Below are 23,780 nucleotides of genomic sequence, written 5' to 3'. Positions count from 1 at the left end.
CAAGCAGATGGGGGACATGGTTTTGGCAGGCCTAAGGGACAGTAAATAATTCATCTGTTGGGAATAGTGGGGTTTTTTTTAAAAACAACTTTATTTATTATACCTTCTACGTATAAATATTATATTATTTAAGGTATATAACAATGTTTTGATATATGCATACATTGTGCAAAGATCACAATCAAGCTAAATAACTTATTACCTCTACATAGTTACAACTGTGTGTGTGTGTGTTTTCCAGTATACAATACAGTACTGTTAACTATTTTCACCATGCTGTATGCTAGATCTCCAGAACTCATTCCTCTTGAGTAACTTTGTACCTTATTTTCTCTTTTCCCCACCAGCCCTGGCAACTACCATTCTACCCTCTACTTCTATGAGTTAGACAAGAGATATCTGCACTCCATGTTCACTGCAGCATTATTTCCCAATAGCTGAGATATAAAAATAGTGCTTTAAGTTAGATGAAAGAGAAAATTGAGGGTTGGACAGACAGGATGGAGCTAGATTTTAGTAGTCTTAAAAGCAGAGTTGAGGGCTTCCCTGGTGGCACAGTGGTTGAGAGTCTGCCTGCCGATGCAGGGGACACGGGTTCATGCCCAGGTCTGGGAAGATCCCACATGCCACGGAGCGGCTGGGCCCATGAGCCATGGCCGCTGAGCCTGCGTGTCCGGAGCCTGTGCTCTGCAACGGGAGAGGCCACAACAGTGAGAGGCCAGCATACTGCAAAAAATTAATTAATTAATTAATTATTTTAAAAAAGGCAGAGTTGAAGAGTTTGCTCTTGATGATGTGCATAGCAAGGATTCATTGAATATTCTGGAACAGATAATGATATCCTGAAAGCAGAAGTAATACACAGGGTGGTTAGAGAGTAATCAGAGAATGGGAAATGAGCTGTAAGGCTGAAGTGCTAAAGAGATGAACTTGAGTGATGACAGCTATAATGGGGAGGAAGGCAAAGCCCCTGTTTGTCATTTCAAAACAGTCTTTGAAAAGATTGACACAGCCTAAGATTCCTTAGGCTAAGTCAAAATAAAGCTTAGACTCAAATCTGACCACAGACAATTGAATAACTGAAGAATTATTTCAAGTAAATGATTTATTCAGCTGAACAGCCGTTAGGAGGAAGAGGCAAAAATCGAAATTTCAAGTTAATATTATCTCCTCAGATCACTCTCATGAGTTACTAGGAGAAAGAGTTCTAAAAGGGCACACCCTTCATGATCAATATGTAAGCAATAAAGTTATGGCTAGCCTACATACCAGAATTGTTTCAGCCACCTTTTAACCAGCAAGGTTGAAATGGAGAAATGAACACTCATATTGTCATCAACTGCTTATCACAAATTAGAATCAGCATGCAAGTCTACATAGTCTGGCACTTTGCTGCTTACATATGCCAAAATAAATTTAAATCCAAAGCTATTTTAGATATTGGATTCATTTTTATGTGTCAAGATAACTTAATGAAAATTTGAAAAGATGCCACAAAACCTTGTTGCTTCAGTAGTCAACAATAAGAAATGTACACAATCTCCTGAAACTGGAGATGATAGAAAATTATCAAATTTAAGATATCTGGTTTGCCATCTTCTCCAGATAATTCTTTGATAATTTTGGTAACCTCTATCTTTAACCTCCTCCCTACTCTGCTATGTTGAAGATGCCCTAAGGGCTTGTATGGATGTATCAAAGGTCCATGGTATTTCTTCTACCTACTTCAATAATCTTATAGGACAGGTACTTCCAAAGCATACAATCAACACTCACTTTCCAAATTTTTCCCCACATCATTAAATTTAAAATTGCACTTAACTGAATCACCCCATTACTAAGAAATGAACAAACAGTTTTTATTAAATTGTTTCACTTCAATGGCTTCTGAAAGTTGTACTCTTTTATAGGGAAAACACTTTAAAGCAAACAGAAAGGAGTGGTATATGCCAATTTCATGTTATCTATAAGACAGAGAGGCCATGCCTTTTGAAAGTATGAGCCATGCTGATTTGGCCTCAATTTGAACCTTACACTAATCTTATCAGGTTAGGCCAGATTTTGTAAAGAGCAAATGAATCACAAAGTCAGTGCACAGCATCTTGTTAATGAGATTCATCCATTTCCACAAGAAACATTAATGAGACTTCTCTGCCCTTGGAAAGGTATAAAAAGCCAGAAAAGACAAGATGTAATCCCTGCTCTCACATTTCTCAGTCTTATGAGAGACAGAGAGACAAATAATTTCCTGAAGGTAAAGAATGCTTGGTTACAGGTAGCATGAGTGGGTAAAGGCTCATCTAGAAGAGCACCCACCTCAGACTGGGAGCTTCCAGAGAACTTCCCAGAAAGGGGGTTGGCAAAATATGCCTGCAAGTAAAACCAGCTCACTTGTTTTGTGAGAAAGCTTTATTGGAACATAGCCTCAATTATTCCTTCGATTACTGTCATGTCTGCTTTCATGGTACAATGGCAGCATTAAGTAATTGCTATGGATACCACATACCACACCCTAAAATAGGCCCTGTCTGGCCCTTTGCAAGAAACAAAAACAAAAAAAACTTGCCAACTCTTGTTCTAGAGAAAGAGGCAATGGAGGATTTGGAGATAGGATTTGGCCATCCTGGAAGGGAACCACGTGCAAAGATAGCAGAGTGACAAAAAAAATTGGTTGTTTCAAAGGAAACTGTTTGTGGCTCAGAGTAGCTAGAACACAGAGTGTGCTTGGGGAGTGGGGAGGAAAGTGGCTAGAGGGATAACCATGGACCAGATTTCAAAGCACTTCATGCGTAGGTAGTTGAAAAAGATGTTAATAATGACTATCATTTTTTAGTGTTTGCTTTTTGCCAGGTACTACTCTACTAATCCTTTCACATTCATTACCTCATTTAAGTTTCACAACAGTCCTGTGAAGTAAAACTATAACCTTCATTTGATAAGTGAGTAAATGGATGCAGAGAGAACGGAAGTGAGGTTACATAGCTAATGAATGACAGAGGAGAGGTCTGAACCCAGGCGGTATAACTCCTATGCTCTATACCACTAGTAAGGCAAGTATGAAGCAGTTATCTCCACAAAGTCTTCAGGAGATGCGATCCAAAGAGGTAGGACTTATGGAACCCCACAGACTCCTATAGGATAAAGGACACGTGCATTTTCCTAATGAGAATTAGGAACCCACAGGAATAAGACTTAAAGGAATTTAGAGCATGTCAGCAAGTTGGTGCTTCCTAATGACCAACTGGGAATATTTCTCCTTTCAAAATCCTGAAAATGCAGGGTATATGAAATTCTGACATAGAGAAGCAGAGTAAGCTAATGAAAAGAACAGTTTTAGAATCAGAAATGTCCAGTTTTTGTTCAACTAGTAAACCTCTTATAAGTTCAATTACACAGAAAACTAGATATCAGAGTTTCAGCATCCTCATATATAAAATTAGGACCAAAATACACACATCCCAGGGTGACTGTGAGCATGATAGAAACATCTGATATCTAGATAGAAACATCTAAGTGTGCAGCACCATGCCTAACACAAAGTAGTAGCTCAATAATGCTAGTTTTTCTTACTGGATTTTTAAGGATAAAAGAGTGTCCAACACATAAGAAATAAACAGGTGTTCAATGATTGTTTGTTACATTAATAGACTTTCATTAGGAAATAAATTTAGCTAATATCAACCTTAATCAGATGCATTCCACTTGAGCAACGTAGCATAACATGGGAATATTCTGAATGTGAAATTATTCCAGTTGCCTTTCTCTTACCCATCTTTCATCACTCCCTTTCCTACAATTCAATTACTCACCAATTTCTTTCAAAGCTACCTTATGAAATCTTAAATCTCTCCTCCCTTTCTTGTCCTTATGTCAGGTAGATCCTGGTCATCTCTTGACTGGACTGGTGCTATCACCTTATGAAGGTTTTAGCTGTATCAGTCTCTTCCTCTCCTCCAGCCTGTTCTCGAAACTGACCAATGGGTGTCTTAAAATGATGCCACTGGTCGTCTTAGAACCTCCAATGGCTCCTCGTTGTATGGAGACTGAATTCTGAACTTTTTCACACAACCTCCAAGATGCATCCTTACCTGGCTCCCATCTAACTACCCTGCCTCAATTTTTGCCACCTCCCCACAAAACAGATTCATCGGCCCTTGTCGTGTTCGACACCTAGAAAATCTTTCTAGGCCTAAACCAAATATCTCTGTGCTTTGTAAGGCCCTCCAACTTATCCAGGCAGCATTGGTACATGACCCTACCAGCTCTTGCAGTACTTTGTACATATCTACATGTTGGTATTCCTGTACTGTACTATAATTAACATGCATGGGTCACACCTAAACTGTGGGTACCTCTAAATTGGAGGTTTCTTTTCATTTGACTTCATATCCTCCACACTTGGTATATTTATCTAATTACTAGTAAATATCTGTCGACTGGCAAATGTAGTGATAATTACTCCTTGTCTTACTGTCTCCATAGATTCTACCATCATATAAAAACAACTTAATTCTGAGTCTACTAGAAATTAGCACTTCCCTACCATATGTATGGCCCTCTCCTGTGCCCAGTGGAATATACAAAGTCAAAAAGAAATAGGATCTTTCCTCCTGTGCTAAATTCTAGGAATTTAGGAAAGGGCACAAATAATCATTAGACATTGGGTTTAGATTAGGTGGAGACACAAACCAGCTGCTCACATCCTCCCAATTCCCAGAGGTAGTTCAACAGGAGTAGATAATTGGTAGGTTTTCTTTCCATGTAAACAAGATCTTATCCTGAAACTTCAATCATAAACATGGATTTTTCTTCCTGCTTGTCAATGTTATACAAATAGATTTGTGTCTTTTCCTTTTGGAAAATGAGAGGAGGACAAAAGTAAGCTTAAACCACTCTAACCACCGTAAGTTCAGAGAGCTCTGTTGGAAAAATTTTGTTTGCTTTGTACATACTGAGATCTAATTATAATTGCTTTATAACAAAAATGTCCTTTTATGCATTTCATCTCCTTCTGATGATTCCTTTTTTCACAGTGCTATGCAAAATTATCAACTCTATTTGTCTTTATTCTCTGTACCAGGCATGCTTCAAAGAACAGTAATTAATAGTTGGCAGATGACAACTAATACATATTCAAGATGAAAATATATTTTAAAGGATGCCAAAGGCTAAGAAAACATCTCTGTACCTATTCTTCATTGCCTCACACCTAAGTGCATAAATACTCAAAAGGAAAACAAGAAAAATAAAGCCTTCCATTACTGACTACAGTGTCATTATTTTAACACAGTAAGAAGTGGTAAATAGCTCCCCTTATAAAAAAAAAGATCCAACCTTGTCTATTTTGTTTACTGTAGTATTCCTAGCACCTAGCACAATGCCTGGGATATAGGCAGTGTTTACTATTTGTTGAATTAAAGAGATGAATGTAGAGCATGGAAGAAGGCACACAATATGGCCTCTGTCTACAGAGATATCGTTTGTAGAAAAGAAAAATGTAAGTAAAAGTAGACCAAAATTTTCCTCAAGGAATAAGAGGACATTCAGATATAATGGGTAACTCCAAGGGAAGAAAACATCAGAGAATTAACTTAAACATTTCCAACATCAGCATTTAGCTAGAGCCTGCCTTCCTAAATAAGAAAACCATTTACATCAATTTACCAAGAGAAAAATACAACACACATCACACATAAATACACATACACAGGAAGCAAAAATTAGTTTTGTTTTGACATAGAGAAAATGGAAATTCTATCCATGGAAAAAATGTAGCTGAAACTTCTCCAGATATTTAGAGTGACCTGAAATCAACACAACCCAAATGTGCTTGTTTTGTTCCACCGTTTTTGTTACAGTCATGTCATTTGTGTCACTACCTTTATGAACCATAACAAACAGTTTCCATTGGATTAGGGGACTTTGTTTCGAGGTATTTAGTCCTCTTTAAAAACGGAAATAATGGTATTGATTGAGGGATCAAGGACTGAACTCAAAGACAACAAAGTGGTCTGGAGTTTTAGAACTCAGACTTTAGGGCTGCAGGTTTAGAGTAATGATTAGGTTTGATGTGAGGAATTTGAGGGCCAGTTTGGAAGTTAAAAAGAAGCTCTGATCCACACTGAAGATAAAACTTTTGTTGGTCATATGCATTGAATATGGCCTACTTATTAATTTGTATGAGTGTGGTCATGGCTTAAATTCATCAAACTGGCTATTATCTCCTATATGGTTTATATCTAGTTCAGACCCTGAAAATCAGTAATTCATATTGTTAAACATTTAGTATGTGCCAGTCCTAAGTGCTTCTTACAGTTCATCTAACTTAACTGTTATAAGTATGAGATAATTTCTATTTCTTTTTTATAGATGAGAAGAAAATAGACTTTGGTAGCTGAGATTAAATAATTTTCTCAAGGTCATAAAATTAGTAAGTAGTCACAATGTGATTTGTATGCATATGGGCAGGCCCCCCAAACTACACCCTTAACAAGCCTCTCAACCTTGTAGAGGCTCTTTATATTTGCTCAATGGATGAATGAATAGTGCATACTCTTCACTGGCTTGTATACTGTCTACTCACTTTTCACTCTTCTGTACTTCACCACACCTCATCGATGGACACTATTCTAAAAATGGCTTCCCAAGAATGACCCTTTGCTTTGTAATATTCATAAGGCTAAACTAAAATATAACCTTTTAATTTTGCTGTGTAAAAATAAAATTTAATTTGTCCTATTGTACTGCAATTGTTGTAGCTCCATTCTTTATGATGTATAGGGTAGCTCTGACCTCTCACACAGAAGCAGCATGTTCTGTGGCCTACAAGGCTAAAAGATATTGTTAAAATGAAAAAATATATTAATCATTTGAGGGAAGACGTCAGCATCTAAGTGAAACCATGGAAATGAAATTTTAATATGATGGATTTTTTTCCTACATCAATGCCTTATTACAAGAATCATTTCATCATAACAATAGGCTGTTATCATTTTATGTTGTGAAACAGACTTGATATTGCCACTCTTAACAGCTTATTCATTGATTACCTTTTTACTTCCTTTCCCAAAGTGAAAAAAAACAGAAGTGGGATATGGTGAACTAGCTTTAAAAAACTGAAATGCCGTTATTCTCTTGAACAGATACTTTTAAAAGTTCTACTCTATCAGATGGTCTGTATACAGCAATCACATTTTCTGAATCAAAAATTTAGCATGTAATAAACACATTGGTTAACAACAGGACTGAATATTTTAAATTAATACTATCAGTGAAATTCTCAGGTTCACAATACACAGCATAGTATCACATAGGTCTTGTGCTCAAAATCTTTACTACTGTAATGGAGACACAGGACACTAACTCATAAGGCAGAGAAAACCTAAGATTCTTCTGATTATTGTAAATGACAACAAACAGTGTCTTATACAACAGAAATAGTCTTTTTTGGGGTAAATAAGTAATATATTTAAACTACTAAATGTGTAGGAAAGACCATATGTGCTTTGAAATGACAGGAAAAAGAGCAATATAATCGGCATAGCAAGCTTCATTTTTTAGGTCTTTGCAGTAGCCTGAGTAATGACATTCAAAGATATGAGGTCCTAATTAATCTCTGGAATCTGTACATGTTACCTCATTTGAAAAAAGGGTCTTTGCAGATGTGATTCTGGATTATCTGAGTGGGCCCTAAATGAAGTCACAAGTCTGTCTAGGTCAGAGGGAAATCTGACCTAGACAGAAGAGAACATGGCCATGGAAGCAAGGATTGGAGTGATGTGGCCACAAGCCAAGGAATGCCTAGAGCCACCAAAACCTGGAAAAGACAAGGAACAGATGCTCCTATAAAGACTTTGCAGGGAGTATGGCCCTGTTGACACCTTGATTTCAGCTAGTGATACTAATTTCAGATTTCTGGTCGCCAGAACTACAAGAAAATTAATTTCTGTTGTCTTTGTGGTTGTTATATTAGCCACAAGAAACTGATACAGTCATAAGTAAGTTTCAATATGATATAATTATCTAATTATTATTCTTCAAATATATATAAAAATATTTTTCTACTTATCTAGACCTGTTAAAGACAACCTAATAAGAAAAACTCTTTTTCCTAAATTATAAATAGAAGTATTAAGGGTGCTACCAAAATATGCTTTTAAGGAGGTAAACACTCAAGTTTCAGAACTATTAAAAAAAATGCAAACAGACTTAAATTATAAACCTCCACTGCTATGTATGGCCATTAAACTCTTAAAGTGGAAGTTGATTGACTCCAGCTTACAAAATACTTCACCTACTTTCTACTGCTGCCTCACTGGGAGAGTTTTCTATACCCTGCCTCTCCCAAATGGGTATCCAAGAGACTCTTTGTGAGGTTCTCACCTATAATAGCCTCTCTAGATTTATAGTGAATGGATTTTTAAAAATATAAGCACTAAAAATGAAATCATGTTAGAAAAGTAAAAATTTAAAGGAATTGTGAGGAGACTGTTTCCTGAAAAACTTACTTTGAAATTGCATTAAAAGAACAGATGGTAGAACACTGAATTTCTATTATTACCTGAGGCCTCAGGAAAACATTTAATAATCTTGTTATAATATCCCAATGATTTTTTTTTGCTAAGGTATTACTTTCTATTAGTTGACAGGAAGGCTGAGTATCACCATACCAATAAATGAGTTTTTAATATGCTTTTATTTCACAAAGAAAGAACCTAGTCATTTTACCTACAGAATCAAAGTATTGCTTGGGATTTGTTTGGCACCTGTTAAAAGATACAAGTCCATGGAGATGATTTCACAACACATAACTTAAAGCAGGTGTTTAAGAAAGCAGGGGAGAAATTAACACATGGTTTCTTACAATTTTAATAAAACATAATAAAATATTGCGTTAAGTATGTTAAAATTATCATTTTATATTTGATAAATGAGTTTGGATTGGTTGACAATTTATTACCACCTAGCATAAATTTTTTTGCTGTTGCTGTTTTAACATTTTTCCCCCAAACTAGTAGCACAAGCTACTTAAAGATATGAGGACTTGTCTAACTCTTGTTCCGTAATAAGAGATTATTTAATAGTGGAAAATATATTTGGTTTCTTGGATAATTTCCCCATCCTATATCATTGTAAATAGATGGGAATTTTGATTTAAAATTCTCAAAAAAGCACTATACTTTTAAAAATATAACAATTAAGTGCCTTGTGATGTTTCCATTTTAATCAGTCATATTTCAAATTGGCTTGTAAAACAAAAAGACAGTATCCACCTACATTTTGCCAGTGTTATTGAGGTATAACTTACATACAATAAAATGCACTCATTTTAAAAGTACATGTCAATGAGTTTTAACAAAATTATACACCTGGGAAACTACCACTGTGAGATACAAAACATTTCTACCACCCCCACGAGCTTCCTTGTGCCCCCTTCCCAAACACCTTAACTCCCACCCCTAGGCAACCCCTGCTCTGCTATAGATTTTTTTTTTCTGGAATCTCATTTAAGTGAGAGCATACGATATGTACTCTTCTGTTCTTTCCTTCTTTCACTCAACATATTTTTAGGATTTAACCATGCAATTTTATATATCAGTTCATTTCTTTTTATTGCTGAATATTCTATTATATGGATGTACCACAATTTGTTTATTAATTCACCTATTAGTGGACATTTGGGGGTGTTTCCAGTTTAAGGCTCTTATAAATAAAGCTTCTATGAACATTCAAGTGATAGTCTTTGGGGGGTGATATTTTTGTAGGGAAGACAGCAAAATATGGTAAGTGTACGTTTAATTTTATGAGAAACTGTCAAACTGTTTTCTGAAGTGCTGTATCTGTTTATATTCTCAGTAACAAATATGGGAGTTTCACTTGCTTTATGTCCTTACCAAAATTGGGTACTGTCAATCTTAATTTAGTCATTCTGTTTGGTGTGTAGTTGTATCTCATTGCGGTTTTAATTTACATTTTCCGGATAAACTAGTGATAATGAGCATCTTTTCGTGTGTTTATTGGCCATTTCTATATCTTCCTTTGTGAAGTCCCTGTTCAAATCTTTCAGTGAATAGTCCATTTGTTGAAAGATATCTACCCACACTAACACAATTCCCACCCCATAAACACTCAATAGTGAGTGAATAAATGACTTGGTATTCCAAAGTATTACCTCATAATCCTATGACATTAATGTCCTAATCTAAGTTAGTGGATAAAGAATCTACAGGAAACAGGTATTAGAAACACATGCGAGAGGGCATAAAAGAAGTAAAGTGCCAACAAAATGGAAATATTAAAGAACACAGCATGCTGGGTTCTTTTATCTCACATAGACATGTAAACAAGAAGTACTCTAAGAAAATGACTTCATAATTTAGGAGGAGACATGATTACTTTGAAATCCAAATATCAAACAATTTCACACCCATCTCTATCTAACCATTGGCTTACCTCAACTTTGAGGTAAGATTTTTTAAATTTTCAATTCAAAACACATTATTTGACTGCACTAGATGAACCATTTCTCTTTATCATGCTCTGTTACTGTCAGCAAAGGGCCCGAAGAAAAAAAAATTTTTAAGTTTCTAAAAAGACTAAAAACTTTTCTTTGGTGAGAAGGGCATATGGAAAGGGGGAAAAGGAGTGGGAATAAACATTAAAGTAATTGGAAATCTTTTTTTAAAAGGATAAGCAATTGTTTTAATTAGCTTTAATAATATGCTTTAAAAGAACCAATATTTGATGGAACATCATGAGGGAATATTTGGGTCCAAGCAATGATTTCTACCACACTGACACTGGGAATGATCTTGTGTTGGTTTTGGGGTGGCAAGCAACAGAAAGAGATTCCAGCAAACTCAAACTAAAGGGAATTTATTGAAAGGATATCAGGGACTCCCAGAGTCTCCAGGAGGCTTCAGAACCTGGAAAAGAGGAAGCAAGGCCACTTCAGATTGAGGAAGCTGGAAGCTCTGCAGTGCTCTCAGCAGGAACAGTCAAATCAAGACATGCCTCTGCTGAGATGGAGTAACCTCAGCCTCTAGCGATCTCATTGTTCATGCTGCAAAAAGGGAGCCTCTAACCGCCTGTGCTTTAGGTCTCATACCTGCCCCCACGACCAGGTATTGGTGGGCCCCTCACTACAGCCCTAGGTGACTGTATCTAGGGGGAAAGCGTATTCATGTGTTGTTAGGAAATAGAAAAAGGTCCTGAGAATTCAGGAACTAATCAATCTCCCCTAATGACCTCAGGCAAGTTAAATATCTCAATCTATAAAACCCTGAGCATGGCCCCTCTTCCCCAACTGAAAGTTTTCTAAAAGGCTCTAATAATACAATATATGTACATAAGTGCTTTGAAAACCATAGGCACCTAGCAAATGTTAACATTTCGTTACACTGATATGAACTTAAAGAGGACATATGAAAATACATAGCAGTGAATGTAAACCTAAGGTAAATAAAACTAAAAAGCTATCATAAAATGTAAAACGTCAGAGCTATTATGGGTTTTGCTCATCTTAATATAGCATCTACTTCCTAGGGCAATTTTTCTTCCAAAGTAATTTATAGAACTCATAATAGAAAAGGCCTTATTGACAGGATTTAATGCAGTACAATCATTATTTATGGTAGTAGTAATGTGTGGATATTTGTATTATAAAAAGACTTTGAATTTAAAAATTTCTCCCAAAGGACCAAGAAATCCAATGACAGTTTAGATAAGATTGAGAAATGTCCAATGTATACACCAGTGGTGTTTTTGTTTGTTTGTATGTTGGTAGGCTTCTCTGCACCTGAGGAATAATTTATTTCTGAGCATGTTGAAAAAATCAGTCAGGTATCAAGTCAGTTAATTTATTTTGGCCATAAATCTTGAATTCTCTTAATTTTCATAATTGGATAATAGCAAAAGAGATCAAAACATTTGCAATAAAAATTTATAACCAGAAATACAGTCACAAAACGTGTTTCCTTAAAAGTTCTAATATAACAATGTGAAGGTAGTTAATGTCATTGAACTGTACACTTAAAAGTGACAAAATGATAAATTTTATGTTATATATTTTACCACAATAAAAAAACATTAAAAAGTTGATATAAAAAAATCTCATTTTGGCTTATTTCCTTTCCATAATATGTGAGACTAATGGTTTCTGTTCTATAATGAAGGTCAGAATAAAGGTAACAAATGCTCGTATCTTGGTTCAGATACATATTTAAGATATAATTCTGATACTCACTGAACATTAAACCTCCTAAGTTTCAATGAAATCCAACAAAACTATTCTTTTAAATCAAATTATGAATTGTTATTAATAGTCAACCAATCACTGGGACTTCCCACAGGTACTCCATGCTTCCAATGCAGGGGGCATGGGTTCAATCCCTGGTAGGGGAACTAAGATCCCACATGCCATGTGGCACAGCCAAAATATAAAATTAAAAAAAAAAATAGTCAACCAATCACAGTCCAATTGGTCATACATTCTTACATTTAAAATGTTCTGCTACATGGAAAGATGCTCAACATCACTAATTATTAGAAATGCAAATCAAAACTACAATGAGGTATCACCTCATAACAGTAAGAATAGCCATCATCCAAAAGTCTACAAACAGTAAATGCTGGAGAGGATGTGGAGAAAAGGGAACCCTCCTACACTGTTGGTGAGGATGTAAATTGGTACAACCACTATGGAGAACAGTATGGAGGTTCCTTAAACTAAAAATAGAACTATCGTATGATCCAGCAATCCCACTCCTGGGCGTATATACAAAGAAAACCATAATTCAAAAAGATACATGCACCCTAATGTTCATTGCAGCACTATTTACAATAGCCAAGACATGGAAGCAACCTAAGGAATGTCCATAGATAGAGGAATGGATAAAGATGTGGTACATATATATAATGGAATATTACTCAGCCATTAAAAAGAATGAAATAATGCCATTTGCAGTAACATGGATGGGCCTACAGATTACCATACTAAATAAAGACAGAGAAAGACAAATATCATATGATATCACTTATATGTGGAATCTAAAAAGATGGTACAAATGAACCTATTTACAAAACAGAAATATAGAGTCACAGATGTAGAAAACAAACTTATGGTTACCTAGGGGGAAAGAGGGGGGAGGGATAAATTGGGAGACTGGGATTGACATATACACAGTACTATGTATAAAATAGATAACTAATAAGGACCTACTGTATAGCATAGAGAACTCTACTCAGTACTCTGTAATGAACTTTATGGGAATAGAATCTAAAAAAGATTGGATATATGTATTGGGTTGGCCAAAAACTTCGTTCAGGTTTTTCTGTAACAGCCTACAGCAAAACACGAATGAACTTTCTGGCCAACCCGATATAACCTATCCATCTGGCTGTACAGCAGAGACTAACACAACATTGTAAATCAACTATACTCCAATAAAAATTTTTTTTAAAGTAGGACTTTCCTGGTGGTGCAGTGGTTAAAAATCCGCCTGCCAACACAGGGGACACGGGTTTGAGCCCTGGTCTGGGAAGATCCCACATGCTGCAGAGCAACTAAGCCCCCACGCCACAACTACTGAAGCCTGTGTGCCTAGACCTCATGCTCCGCACGCAACAAGAGAAGCCACTGCGATGAGAAGCCCACGCACCACAATAAAGAGCAGCCCCCGCTCGCCGCAACTAGAGAAAGCCCACACACAGCAATGAAGACCCAATGCAGCCAAAAATAAAATAAAATAAATTTATTTTTTTAAAAAGTAGATAACCAACAAGGACCTACTGTATAGCACAGGGAACTCTACTCAATATTCTGTAATAACCTCTATGGGAAAAGAATGTGAAAAAGAATGTATAACTGAATCACTTTGCTGTACACCTGAAACTAACACAACATTGTAAATTAACTATACTCTAATATAAAATAAAAATTAAATTAAAAAGAATAAAATAAAGTGTTCTGCTGCATGTCATTTTAAATAACAGTTTTCATAGTTTCCATATTTAAAATCTTTATAAACATTAGCTACCATCTTTGTCTTACATTACTCTTCATAACGAGGAGAGAACCTGCAGGAATCTGAGACATCACCAGGTGGGTGGTGTGGGTGGGAAGTCTGGTAAGGAGGGGACTGGAAAAGGAGAGAATTAGAGAGGTAAATGAAGGAAAACCAAGGACAGGAATGCTACACGGACTTGCTCTGTTGCCCACTTCCTCCCGTAAAGGGCCACCTAATTAACTGAACAAATGTGTCTTATATAAACCCCTTTTTCTTTCAGGATGATGTTTAGAGCAAATATGTCAAGCACAGACTCTGAAGGGAATACTGGAGCAAATATCACAGAGGTATGATAATACGACTACTAACTTAGGAAGGAACCATGACCATTCTGACATCATACTAAAAGGAAAATATGAAAAAAAGGAATCAGTATCTCAGATGCTGAAGGAAAATGTGGCAGATTATCTACACACTTATAAATAGACACTCACAGCAAGCAATGCCATCTGTATGTATTATTTAAGGCAACGGTTTTCCATCCTTTTGACTTGGGTCACCTTCTGCCTATGAGACCCCTCAATCTGTGTTCACTACTGGACCCAGTAGCAAAAGTTACGACCACTTGACTACACGCCTAGTTCCAAGGAATTCCAACAGACATTTTATGAAAACCTGGGATTTCACCAAGTAGTTTGAAAAAAAAAATCACTGTTTCCTTATACTTTAGGTAACATAATTTGAAGATTTTTCTAGTAGCATATCTCCAAAGGCTTCAAGGGAGCTAAAAACATTTCCATGATCACTGAAATTAAAAAGGGAGTCCAAATGAGACACATTTGGCTGAACCCATGTCATATTGCTATGCTTGGCTTCTCACAAACAGTTAGCTTTTGAAGATTATTCAGCTGATAAAATACATTAATTTTCCAGTATCTCCGAATCTTTGAGACAACTACATATTATAGCAACTCATAAGTTTTTGTTCAGTGGAGATTTAAGAATAATTTTTAAACCTTTGGTTTTATCAGCTCACCCCACATACCCAGTGATATGGGTAATCTTTGAAGTGCCCCCCACATTCATTACCACATCAATATGCAATATCTACAAAGCAAAAACTGCTCTAATTCCTATCCCAGTAAACTGAACAAATGAATTCTATGACAATCCTCTATATAGCTGATTAAGAGTTTCCTTCAGTTTCTAGCACTTTCATTTCAGTCTCTCATCACTTGCTCACCAAAGCAGAAAACCTGGAGCAGAACTCCATTCCCTGCTGTGAGCAAGTCGCTTTCATTACCATTAAACTTACTTCTCCTGTTCATAGAAAATTTTCACTCTTTGACAGACGAAATTATACGAAATAAACAGGAAAGATCCAGTAAGGATGGCCATAAAACTCTTTCAATAGGATTTTTAAAATTTTCTATTATAATTTTTTTTTTTTTTTTTTTTTTACAAACTACCCTTTAAAAACCAATTGGAATTTGCCATTTTGTTTTCAAGATTCATCCTTTCAGACTATTTGGGAATGTGACCAGAACACAGGAGAAGCAAACACTGCACCTAAGCAATAAATAAACCTGGCATTTTTGAGTAACCATTCCTTTGTTCTCTAGGAGTTATTTATTGTCACCATTCTCTATAAAACAGTCTTCCAGAACTAAAGCCTGGCACCATAAAAGTAGTTTAAGTCTGTTTTCTCTCAATATTTTATTTTATGCTCATTACTGAGCTTTTGTGAATAGAAAACAGTATCATGTTCTTCTAGAAATAAAAACAATGTTTTTGCTTTTAATGTTTTGTTTTTTATATTTTGGCTATGGAATTTAAGAAGTATATATTTGAAAAAATATCAAAGGATAATTCAGGATGTTAACAGTATAGAGCAGTGACAGCCTTGCCTAAGCCATTGAATAATATTTTTCTGCTATTTCTGACAGTTTTTCTTCCTAAATCTTAGCCTCAGCCCCCAATTTCTTAACCCAGAGAAACAATGTTTTTTTTCTGATGAGGCTAAAATTATTAAAATGTCAACCAAGGATGTAATTAACCTACTTCCTTCATCGGCCTTTCTTCCAAATCCAGTAATGTTTCCACCTTGTCTGGGACAAGGTGACAGAAAGGGCTGCATGAAATCAGGCTGGCTGAGCTTCTGGACCTTGAGTGCTCCCAGTGAGAGTAAGTACAGCTCAACGGTTTTCCAGCTTTCCAGGGTCTGCCTTTTGGTTTCCACCCAGAGCTCATATCATTTGCATTCTTAATGAGGCCTTATAGACCACCATCAACTTTACAACATCATAAGGTTTCTTATAGATAATTCAATACACAGTCTTCCGTGAAGAAATCTCATTTCTTTACTCTTTTTTATCCCAATTCAGCACCCCTAGGTCTGATATGCATTTGCACTCCTTCCTATACTGTTCAGAAACAGTCATTTTGTGCCTTATGGCAAACCATCTACCAATTCTTAAGATAGCTGGTTCAAATTTCCATTTTTTTCCCACTACAACATCTTAGAAAACTCATCTGGATGACACTTAAGCCAAGATACTGTGTAAGAGGTCAGGTAAATTAGGCATGTTCTCTTTCTCTGGGAGCTGACAAACCAAGGAGAGAAAAAAATATACAAAACAGGTTAAATAATCCAAATACAAGCAATATCATAAGGTAGGACATAGTTCAAATGTTAGGTTTACCCTGCTGGCCACTTATTCTCAGTGAGTCACTCTGCTTTTTTGCATAATTTTATAGATCCCCTCAGCCTTCTCTATGACTTTGTGTTTAACAAGCATCCCTTCTCTCCATCATTATTCTTTCCCTCTATGTGGTATCATTCCTGTCAGCACACAAACATGCCCTGGTATTATTCATCCTAAAAGAAAAAAGAAAAGTACCTTTACTGCACATACCATAGTAAATGCCCATCCCCTTTTTTTCCCACTCCTTTATACATTAAACTTCTCAAAATATTGAGTATACACCCTGTCTCCACTACTTCACACCTCATTCCTCAGCCTACTCCACTCTGGCTCCTGTCCCCATTACTGTAACAAAACTGCTCTTAGCAAATTCACAACAATCTAAATTGCCAAGCCAAATATAATGGGCTCTTTGGTATCCTCATCTTCCTTGACCAATCTCTGCAGCATTCAAGCCTCTTGGTCACTTCTCGCTTCCTGAAAGATCTTCTCTTGGCCTCTCTAACATAAGACGTTATATACATCTCTGGTTGTTCTGTTTCCTTGGATGGTCCCTCTACTAAATAGATCCACAGGGGTCTTTTCTGGACTCCCTTATCTATGTACTGTCATGCTACTCATCATTCATTCCCAGGGCTTTAATATTGATACTATCTATACACAGATAACACCTGGATTATCTCTAATTCTGACCTCTCCTCTAAACTCCAGTCACATATATTCAACTAACCAACTTGATACCCTCATCTCAAAATCACCATGTTCAAAATTGGACTTCTCACTCTCCTCCAAAGCCTGTTTTCCTCCAGGTCTTCATGATTTCTGGAATATTACCATCCACCAAGTTGCCCAAGCGCAAAACCTGGGATCCATTCTTGATTCATCTGTCTCTCTTCACACTCACACAAATCCCAATTGCAAATTCAATTGCTCCTACCACCAGAATACATTAGAAAATCAATTTCTTCCTACCTCCACTGTCACAAACCTAGTCCATGCCATTAACATTTCTCACTGGGTTTTGCACAATAGCCTCACACTTCCTCTTCTGTCCCTCTTCCAACTATTGTATGCAAAGCATCTGGAGATATTTTAGCAATATCCATCAGCACACATCATTTCCGTACTTAAAAGTCTTCAATGGTTTCCCATCACACTTAGAATAAAATCCAGACTTCTGACTCTCACCCACAAAGGGCTACGTTCCGGTCCTATGTTCCTCCCCAATTTCATCTCCTACCACTCTCTACCTCATTCTCTAGTAGTCCTACTGGTCTTCTTTCAGTTCCTGAAACACACCAAAGTCTTTCCTGCTTAAGAAGCTTTGCACGTGTTGCTCTCTCCAACTTGACTTCTCTTCCCCCTAACTAGATTTTCCTCACCTGTAGATTGTAGCAGTTGCAATGCCACCTCTTCAGAGAGGCTTTCCCTGGCCTCCCTCCAAGGCCATACCTCTTGTGCCAGTTATTTTCTTCCATCGCACTTCGCATTTCACAATTATGTTTTCATCTACTTTACTGGCTGTGTCTCCCACTAGACTGTGACCTGCACAAACACCAGCACCTAGGACGCTGCCTAGCACTTTATAAGCAGTCAACAAACCTCTAATGAATTTGTCAGTTTTATAAGAATATGAGAAATGACATACTCATACTGGTGAGATCAATAATCTCTCCAGCCCTACCAACTCTTTTTTTTATTTAGAATTTTTAAAAATTGTCTGCCCTATGCCATGTGCTGCCATAGAGAGTTTCATCTGTTCCCTAACTTGTTTTTCTCAATGGATTTTCAAAGTAGGGATTATTCAACAAACTGTACATATCAAGAAACTGGGGAGCAAAAGTATATCCCTCAAAATGACACAGTGTCAGGGATGGAATTCAAATCTAGCTCTAACTCCAAATCTCTTGAAGCCCCTTTGACTCTATACCCAGAGCTGGCTTCATGGATGTGAGACCGGGTTAGTTTCACAGGGTCCCACACTTCGTTTAATACTTTCCTGTTGCAGTCTTGAAATCTTAGTAATTTCTGATCATGGGCCTCACATTTTCGTTTTGCACTGGGCTCCACAAATATGCAGCTGCTCCTGCCTGTACCACAGATTTTGTTGTGAAGAGATTCCTAAATTTATTTCTACTAGCTTGGCATTTTCTTACTGGGAAGAATTTAGGATCTAAGTACACTGAGTGATTTACCACGGCATTCACAGTTGTAAGACATTTACTAGCATTAAAGAAAAGAAATTCCCAGACCTACTGCCAAAGGTAATTCACTATTTTGTTTTCTGTGTCTTTAAAAATGCTTGCTAATCTCCTTTTCACGTCTGTCGTTAAATCTGATCTCATCCTTGAAAAAAAGATTTCCTTCGCACATCCACTTTTTCCAATTCCATGAAACTAGATTGTTTTAGAAGTTCTTAGTCTTTGGCTTATAAATTATATTTTCCTTGTTAAGCCATTATTCACAAACTTACTAAAACCACAAACAACTGAATTGGTTGAATATACCTCAGAGCAAAAACGTTGCCTTACTGACCATATTTTTTTTATTTTTAGAGTCACTGATTCTATCCCATACCATGAAGTCTTCCAGATTCCATTAATGAAAGTCATATTGCTTACCTGTCCGGCTGTCACCCACATCCTACTCTGAAGTTCTTATAACTTATGGCTCCAAAAGTGCAATGCCCAGACCAGCAGCTGCCATTACATCTGGGAGCTTGTTCAAAATGCAAGTTCTCAGACCACGCCTCAGGTCTATTTATTTAGAAACACCGGAAGTTAACGCCCGCTGGAAGTTACAGCCCACCGGAAGGTGGTTTAACAAGCCCTCCAGGTGATTCTGATATGTGCTAACATTGAGACCCACCATCACAGATAATACTTATAAAAATAGTAGTATCCAAATATGGGTTATCATGTGAGGATCTCATCAAATTATTGTTTTTCCAGCCTTGTCACAGAGATGGAAAGCCCACAGGCAAGGTGTGGCCAGTCTAGCAGTCTACAGTTTCAAACAGTTCGCAGATGATCCTAATGGCCAGCAGATTTGGGAACACTTCTCCAATGCTGTGGCTATTTACAATCAGTTACACATTTCAATGAACTGCTTTCCTATTTCACAGTTAAGTTCCTTCAGAATTCCTGGATAGATTTTTTGTTTGTTTTAAATCTCACTGATGTATCTCTACAGAGCTTTTGACAAATTTAATCTAAAACTACTTGTTCTGATGCTTCTGGCATGTTTCAGCAGCCAATTTACAAGAGAAACAAGCCTAAAAAGTCTTGCTCAGTGAAAAACACAAAACAGAGACACACACACAAAAAACAAAAGCAATAATGAAAACAAATTTATATTGTCTCATGGTTTCTTTTAACCCTTGAGCACATATTTAATACATTATAATCATCCAATTGCCCCAGGTTTCAATGATTGGCTTCTTCATTTAATATAAAGATTATTTTTAAAAAAAGAAAAAATAATAATAAAGACTATTTTGAAGCAGATTTAATGAGCTCTTTATTGAGGACAACTATGCGCACAGGACTGTACCTCACTGGCTAATCACCTTGTCACCCTAGCCAAGAGTCAGAGGAAAACTGACATGAGAAAATACTTCGACTAATGTGTATCTTCACCATCCCCCCCAACTGATTCTGCCCAAACTTCCTTTTATATTCTTCAGAAGGATAAGAGTAAACTTTGTTTCTGATAGGTCATCTGTCAATCTTTGTTCCATACTTCAGGAAAGTGATGGGAGAAGATTTTAATAAGAATTTTTTAAATTGCTCCACGTTTTCTTTCAATCTCACCATTCTTTAAGAGTACAGAATACAGAGCCAGGCATCCTGATTTCAAACCTAAATTCCATGGCATTGGGCAAGTTACTGTATATCTCTGTGCCTTGGTTTCCTCTTCCATAAAATAGGTACAATGAGGTTGTTATATGGAGGAAATTATTCAATACATGTAAGTCTCACAGAACAGTTCCTGGCACATGAAGTTCAACACGTGTAACTGTTATTAACATTCCCATGTCAATGCTCTTTTCATTTTAATCTGCTCTTTGTAGTTTGAACCTGCAAGCCCACATTTATGTGTATCCTAGAGCCCAAGTCCATGTCATTCTGCCTCCAACAAAACATCTTGCTGTCCTATTCTTGATTTTCTACAATAGTTACAGTCCATACTATAAAATCTCAAATTGTTTTCAATTTCCTGTGTCATTTTCTAGTGCTACACATCTTCCCAATTCATGGTGTGACAGGAATGTTGTGGACATCAGTTTGGAGTCAGATAGACCTGGGTTCAAATCAGATTTTATCTCCTTCCCCTTTCGTCCTGGCTCATTCTGCTCCAGCGTCTTTGGTTGAACACATCAGACATTCCTCTGCCTCAGGACACTCGTACCTGCTGTTCCCTCTGCCTGGAATGTTCTTCCCCAGGTATCTCCATGGCTTGTTTCCTCACTCCATCTTGACATCTGTCTAAGAGCACCAATCAGAGAGGCTTCCCCTCTAGCTAAAATAGCACCCTCACTCATTCTTTACCTCCTGGCCTTGTTTTATTTTTTCCTCATAGTACGTATAATCACTAGACATTTTATTACATATTTACATGCTTGTTTGTGTATCTTCTGTCAGCCCTCACTAGAATATAAGCTCCAGGAGGGATGCTTACCTAATCAGGTTGTTGTGTGGACTGAATGAGATAGCATGTATAAAGTATAAAGCCTTCATGAATATTAAAAAAAAAAAAAAAGTCTAACAAAGTGCTGAACATACAGCAAATGTTCATTTTCTCCCTTTCTTCATGATAACAAGCAAAGAGGGTGGGCACATTGCCTCTCTTGTATCTCTACCACCACCATCATCCCCCACAATCAGTATCCCAGAGACCTGAGAAGAATGGATGGAAACTTCAATTTTATGGTCATTATTTAGATTTACAACAAATGTCTGCATATCCTAATTAGATTTTAAACACCCTTGGTTGTGAAAATATAGGCATATACTTCTTACACACACACAGAGTAAGATTAAATAAGAATGCTTGTGAAAAGGGTTCTTTTGATTGTTTTTTTCCTAGTTAATCAACAACTCATTTTCTGTCACCCATTTTTATTGAACATCTCTCTTCCTGATCTTAACGCAGCTTATTGCCTTAGTAAGTAGGAAGCACGGAACACAAACCCATCTTTCTCTTATGTCTGAGTACAACACCTTGGCTCAGGGTCATTATTATGGACACCAATTCCATTTGATTTAAGATATTAACGATTCGGTATATTGGCCTGACTCTACTCTGACCTCAAGACAAAACCAAGGTAATTACTTTCTCAAATTAAACTCCCAGGAAAGGTTCTTATTTATCTCTTATTTGTCACATTTTTCTAACACACACACACACACACACACACACACACACACAGAACGTATTTAACAAGGGTTCTATACTCAAGTTTCACTTGAAATTATAGTTTTCTAAATCTGGTTCTGTTTGACATCACAAAAATGAAATAACCAGACTTTATTTAAAACTTGAAAGAATAAGTAAATGAGTCAACATATTTTGGAAAATAAAGGAAATAAAGTATCACAATCATGTAAATGCAACTATATTGCCCTATTCTCACCCAATAACAGTAAGAGAAGTAGCAACAATAACAAGTTACCATGTTTTTGCTTTTCCATTCAATAGTTTATACCTGGGACTAAGCTTGTTGGCAGGACTGTTAACAATACAGTTTAATTGCTTTCATTATTCAGTGCTGCTCTGACTTAGTCTCACTACCCATAGTGACCTTTAAGCCACCTCCAAGAACAAATCACCCTTGTGAGGGAAGAGACATACATAAACTTTGTTTATGCTTTTCAAATCATCCTATCCCTAACTCACAAGTCAGCAGAGTATTGAAAAAAAATTAATGGATGGTTGCATTTGAATTCTATGTCTACCATTTCCCAGTTACCCTGGTAAGAACTGACTTGACTTCTTTGAAATTCTGTTTCTTCATCTGTGCTTTGGGCATCCAAATCAATCCTACATCAGAATAATGTACAGAAGATTACATAAGAGATCACTGAAAGTGCCTGGTATTTGAAAATACCAAAATAATGTTTATTTTTCTTCCTTTCTTCACCCTTTTTCTGCAAGGTATGAAACACCTAAGTCTAGAGCATTTTCACTATGTTCTCTCATTTACTCCACATACAAGTACTGAGTTTCCACAACATGCCAGGCACTGTGCAAAATGTGGGGCTACACTGGTAAATAAAATACAAACCTCATCCTTAAGGAGATCCTAAACAAAAGGACTACATTATACTCTAGGTACATTTAAGATTATATTTGACAATCAGACATTTTCCCCAGGAAGAAGAAATAATTCCCAGCTATCCAAAGGTTTTACAATGTGTAGGATTCACAAACTATGCAGTAATACAATATCCTGTGAATTACCTCACTGCCCAGATCAATGCAGGACCGTGATGTTATCATACCAGCTTAGTCGTCTATCTCCATCAGTGGACCCAAAGGCACCAGTTATACAAGGTACAGTATAGTCACACATTTTTTTCCCTCCCCTCCCCTAAGTGTACTTAATGGGTAATGAGACAAAAGTAGGACTTAGCCATTATTTATCACTGGTTCTTTCTGCATTCATTTTTCAAAGTCTATTCACCTGGAGTATGTGATTTTCATAACATGATTTAAGCTCTTCTTTTAGTTACTGTTACCACTGCATTCTATAGTTACATCCGATAACGTGATGCACCTTTCAAACAATGAGCTCTTTTTGTATCTGTAATCCAAATCATTCCCACTTTGTCCTAGGCTCTAGTAATTTGAATCATTATTGTTTATCTTTTAAAGAAAACTAATTTCATTTAGTGCTAGGGTATCTAATACTTTTAAATACTTAAAAACCCATATTCCCACAAAATGGCTGCCAATAACTCCGAAAAAAGAAAAGCAATTTTAAACTTTATCTTTTTGTTAAAAATGTGTCTTTACATGGGGGGTCAACTTTGTGATATAAAGTCCAAACAAATGGAAATAGATCTTA

General features: G+C 36.6%; 1 protein-coding gene across 4 annotated transcripts in view; it reads right to left on the bottom strand.

Moving 5' to 3' along the window:
* TRPM3 (transient receptor potential cation channel subfamily M member 3) overlaps positions 1-23,780 on the bottom strand; it is a 783,705-nt gene that overhangs the window by 748,139 nt on the left and 11,786 nt on the right. The gene's annotated exons all lie outside the window — the stretch shown is intronic.

Source organism: Neophocaena asiaeorientalis, unplaced genomic scaffold (assembly GCF_003031525.2).
Source record: "Neophocaena asiaeorientalis asiaeorientalis breed wild unplaced genomic scaffold, Neophocaena_asiaeorientalis_V1.1 scaffold249, whole genome shotgun sequence".
NCBI lineage: Eukaryota > Metazoa > Chordata > Mammalia > Artiodactyla > Phocoenidae > Neophocaena > Neophocaena asiaeorientalis.
Note: the sequence above shows the minus strand (reverse complement) of the source record. Positions and strands in the feature narration are given on the sequence as shown.